At 40.6% G+C, this 4,468-nt stretch overlaps 1 long non-coding RNA gene across 1 annotated transcript; it reads left to right on the top strand.

Annotated features, from left to right (window-relative positions):
- Window positions 1-1,205: 1,205 nt before the first annotated feature.
- LOC116379117 (uncharacterized) lies at window positions 1,206-3,987 on the top strand. The gene is made up of 3 exons (XR_004212379.1): window positions 1,206-1,286; window positions 1,758-1,980; window positions 3,814-3,987. It is a non-coding gene; the product is annotated as an uncharacterized LOC116379117 (long non-coding RNA).
- The last annotated feature ends 481 nt before the right edge of the window (window positions 3,988-4,468 follow it).

Here is a 4,468-nt window from a genome sequence, read left to right as displayed (position 1 = left end):
TCTCTCTCTCTCTCTCTCTCTCTCTCTCTCTCTCTCTCTCTCTCTCTGTCTGAAGAAGTCTTGCTTCTTCACTTCTGCAGGACTAAAAAGGGGTTCGCTTCGTGGATACGAACAAAGATAAAATAGACAGTTTGGTGAATTCGGCCAGCGAATATAAACTGTTAGACGTAGGATTTGATTAAAAAGAACAACGTTGCATGTGTGCCTCCTGCTACCCCGGAGGGATCGATGGAAAAAGCCTTGAGGTGGGGGTTGCGGGTAGTTTTGTAGAACGGTGGCTGAACCACAGGGGTCCTGGGGTGTCTTGGCTGTCGGCCAATTAGATTGCAGCGCTGCATTCAGGTACCTTCAGGAACACAGTTTTTTTTGGCCTGACTCTCTTTGTTCCACAGCACATGTCGAAGCCATATAGTCAGATCCCAACATTCGATTATTCATATTATTCTATATGCATGTTTGATTGAGTCATAATTACACTTTGAGGCAACAGAGGATGTAATAAAGGATTATCGTATCTTATGTCATGTTTTCATCACATATTATTATCACTAGGGCTGCAACAAACTATCATTTAAAAAGTGACGTCTTCAGAGGTTAAAACTCAAAGATATTTAGTTTACAGTGATAAACTTTATTTATTTATTTTTTTGTACAAAGACATTGTCTTAATTGACTTAACCTTTATCATTTTGATTATTGTAATTATGTTTAGTTTTAATTTACTGTTTTCTCATATGCAGCTCATTTTACTCAATGATGTAAAACTGATTTTATTAGTGTTTTTATTTGTATTTTATTTTATTTTGTCTTGTAAAGAACTTTCTTTTGTTCTTTCTTGAATTATGAACTTTCTTCTTAAGTTCATCATTCATTGTTGTTGTATAAAACGGGACTTAGATTTGGGTAATAACTGCAAGTTGTATTTGGAAAGTCACAACAAAAACAAGAAAACAACGATTGATTATCAAAATAATTGTTGAATAATGTTTAATAAACGAATCGTTGCATCTCTAATTTAAACTGACATTTCCCCTTTTTACAGTTTGTGACATTATGTATTTATCCTTTTAATAAATGTATTCAGTGCTTTCAATTTTTTATTTCTGATATATTTTTATCCTCGTGAAAAATGAAACTTGGTACTTTTCGAAGGGACTTTCGGTGCTTTTTTCGTGTGACGCCGGAAGTTTCCACTCTTATTTTGAAGTGCACTTCCAGTTGTGGGTTCCGTTTCAGGGATCGTCGTTAACTAACCGAAAGAAAAGGACGACAACGTTCAAATCTCGGTAAAGTGCGCAGATATCACGTGTTTAACATTGTTGTTATTGACAGAAGGAACGTTTCATTGATTTTTATATCGATTTATTCTCGTGTTTGTTTCTGTGGGCACTTTAGCTAGCTTTCTGCGCTAACTCAGCTAACACATGCTAATGCTAACAACAAAAACAAGTGATTTTAATTTAAACTTCGTTTGTTTTGTCTTTTTGTTCCTGGTTCATTTTATGAATATAATCTATAGTAACTGTAACGTTTGATCAATAACTTTATTAGACGAACTGAACACCAGCAGAGAAAGAGCCGCTTCTATGTTCGTCTTTGTACATTTGTCTCTTTAGAGCTCCTGGTTCATGTTTTAGTGTGTTAGTGTGTTCTTCTTCTCCTTCTTCTTCTCCTCTCCGTAGAACCTGTACCATCAGATCAATAATTGGTCTCTGTGTTTGTGTCGTTAACCTCTTCTCTGGTTCACTTTTTCTCAGGTGAGTCTACCTGTCGGTATCTGGTGGACATGAGTCCTGATTGGATGAGATCCTAGCGTCTAGAACCAGGTGTTCTACCATCAGAGGACATCATGGAGGATCCGTTAGCAGATAGTCCCTGTTCGTCTGAGCCGGACAGTCCTGGAGGTCTGAACCGAGGCCTCTTGGATCCATCTGAGGTCCTCTACCAAGATCTCTCCATCCTGGTCCCAGAGACACCCAGGTAACATGTACACCTGTCTGACCTATCTCACATGTACACCTATCTCACCTGTCACACCTGTACACCTATAAGATAAGATAAGATAGACTTTATTGTCCCGAAGGAAATTTGTCTTGGAAACAAACCTACAGTGTCTGCTGTTAAAACAATACAAATATCATATTGCATACATACATTACATACACAGACTGTCGCCAGTCCACATACCCGCACACACAGAACCTACAGTACATGCACAAGACCAGCCAACAAATACATGTCACACTGCAATGTTCTGGTCACGAATAACCACTGGTGAGTGGCCTCCAATGTATTTGGGGTCGAATACCATCTCCTCTGTTTTCCTGACGTTGAGGATGAGGAAGTGTTTGTCGCACCACTGGACAAAGTTCTGAATCTCATGTCTGTACACAGCTGTATCCGATGTGTCAGACATGAGACCCAGGATGGCTGTATCATCACAACACTTGATCATGTAATTGTTAGCAGTGCTACATGTGCATTCATTAGTGTACAGGGTGAACAGGACTGGTGAACTGACGCACCCCTGGGGGGCGCCGGTGTTGATGGTCAAGGGTTCAGACAAGGTCCTGTTCACCCTGACCTGCTGGGTACGTTGGTGAGGAATGAGTGGTACCACTTAATAGTGAAGGGGTTGACATTCATCAGCTGCAGTGTATTCAGGAGAACATGAGGCTGTCGGGTGTTAAAGGCTGAACTCTACAAACAACAGTCTAGCATAGGCCCTCTGATCCTCCAGGTGTTGAGTCACTAGGTGCACTATACTGTTGGTTGCATCATCAGTGCCTCTCTGCTGTGTGTATGCAGACTGGTAGGGATCGAGCTGTGGGCCGACATCCAGCCGTAGTTTGCTCACCATGAGCTTCTCCATACACTTCATCACAACAGAGGTTAGAGCAATAGGTCTAAAATCATTATTCTCCTGTGGACAGGGTTTCACCTGTACACCTGTCTCACCTATCTCACCTGTCTCACCTGTCTCACCTATCTCACCTGTCTCACCTGCCTCACCTGTCTCACCTATCTCACCTGTCTCACCTGTCTCACCTGTACACCTGTAGACCTGTCTCACCTGTCTCAGCTGTACACCTTTCTTACCTGTACACCTATCTCACCTGTATACTTTTGAATGCAGGACTTTTACTTGTTGTGGAGTATTTTCATAGTGTGTATTAGTACTTTTACTGCAGTAAATTATCTAAAAACATCTTAAATCAATGCTAATACTACAGTGTTCTCTGTATGAATAATGTAATGTATTAAAATAATATTTAGGTGATATTTATATCATATTTATATACATGTAAATTATTCATACAGAGAATGTTGTAGTCATACAAATATATTTATTAAAGATATCTGTATGACTACAACAGGAGAGACAGGTGGATAGGTGAGACAGGTGTAAATGTAGTAAAAGTATATAAATGTGGTAAAAGTATATAAATGTAAATAAATGTAGTAAAAGTATATAAATGTAGTAAAAGTGTTAAAGTAGTAAAAGTATATAAATGTAGTTAAAGTATATAAATGTAGTAAAAGTATATAAATGTAGTAAAGGTATTGATTGATCAGGGTTGATGGTTCTTCTGATGGTTCTTCTGATGGTTCATCACCTGCTGGATCTTTAGTCTGAAGGAGAGAGAAGTTAATGAGGAGCAATCATTGAGCTACAATCTGTTTAATGAGAACCAAATATGGTCATAAACATATTTGTATTGTTGTTTATTTGCAGACGTATGAGAACACGTCTCTCACTGAGGACCAGGAACTATTCAAACTGTTGACTTCATGTTTTATGTTGTTTATCAGCCCACAGCTCGGCAAGCGGAGGCGACGCGCTCGCGTCTCAGAGGAACCTCTCAGTCCTGTAAGTGTGAACACATTGTCCTCTCGTCTTCAGCTCCGTCCAGATGCTGACGTCTGTGTCTGTCTGTCTCTGTGTGTGTGTGTCTGTCTGTGTTTGTGTGTGTGTCTGTCTGTGTCTGTCTGTCTCTGTGTGTGTGTGTGTGTCTGTCTGTCTGTCTGTGTGTGTGTGTGTGTCTGTCTGTCTGTCTGTGTCTGTCTGTGTCTGTGTGTGTGTCTGTCTGTCTCTGTGTGTGTGTGTGTGTGTGTGTGTGTCTGTCTGTCTGTCTGTSTGTGTGTGTGTGTGTGTCTGTCTGTCTGTGTCTGTCTCTGTGTGTCTGTCTGTCTCTGTCTGTGTGTCTCTCTGTGTCTGTCTGTCTCTATGTGTGTGTGTCTGTCTGTCTCTGTCTGTCTCTGTGTGTGTGTCTGTCTGTGTTTGTGTGTCTGTCTGTCTCTGTGTATCTGTCTCTGTGTGTCTGTCTGTGTCTGTCTGTCTCTGTGTGTGTGTGTCTGTCTGTCTGTCTGTGTGTGTGTGTCTGTCTGTCTGTCTGTCTCTATGTGTGTGTGTGTCTGTCTGTCTGTGTCTGTGTCTGTGTGTCTCTGTCTGTCTGTCTGTCTGTCT

This window comes from Anarrhichthys ocellatus, unplaced genomic scaffold (assembly GCF_004355925.1).
Source record: "Anarrhichthys ocellatus isolate YVR2014 unplaced genomic scaffold, GSC_Weel_1.0 scaffold3731, whole genome shotgun sequence".
NCBI lineage: Eukaryota > Metazoa > Chordata > Actinopteri > Perciformes > Anarhichadidae > Anarrhichthys > Anarrhichthys ocellatus.
This window is presented reverse-complemented; position numbering and strand designations above follow the sequence as displayed.